Source organism: Protobothrops mucrosquamatus, unplaced genomic scaffold (assembly GCF_001527695.2).
Source record: "Protobothrops mucrosquamatus isolate PMUCROS unplaced genomic scaffold, P.Mucros_1.0 scaffold1840, whole genome shotgun sequence".
In the NCBI taxonomy this organism is placed as follows: Eukaryota; Metazoa; Chordata; class Lepidosauria; order Squamata; family Viperidae; genus Protobothrops; species Protobothrops mucrosquamatus.
Genome location: NW_015387971.1, coordinates 22,649 through 23,224, shown reverse-complemented (window position 1 = coordinate 23,224; position 576 = coordinate 22,649).

The window sequence follows — 576 nt, the reverse complement described above, 5'->3', positions numbered from 1 at the left end:
CCAAGACCCTGTCTACGTCCTCGGGAGCCACAGAGTCAAACTCCTCCCATACAACCATCTCAAGACCTGCTTCTGTCTCCTCCCCCTGGGCCAGCCAGTCGGAGTCTAAGCCTTCCCGGATCCGTGCGACTTTGTCATGCAGATATTGAGCGAAATCCTCGGCCCTCCCCTCCAGGGGATCCCCCCCCCTCAATTGAAGTATGTGTAAATAGGTATATTGAGTAAATAAATTTAATGAATAAAAAATCTCTTACCTCAAACAGGAGTTTCTCTGCGTAGTACAGGAATGTCTCCATTATGAATGAAATGTGCGAAACTAAGCTAAGCTAAACTAATCCTAACTAATCTATTTCAACAAATATATGAAGTATGATAAAGAAACAAACAAATAAATAGTATGTGTCAATAGATATATTGAGTAAATAAATGAATAAATAAAGATCTCTTACCTCAAACAGGAGTTTCCCTGCGTAGTACAGGAATGTCTCCATTAGACCTATCAACCAAAAGAAATGACTCTAAATTGTTTTGCTTAGATGTATAAATGTTTTCCCTATTTAATGGAAATTTAATGGA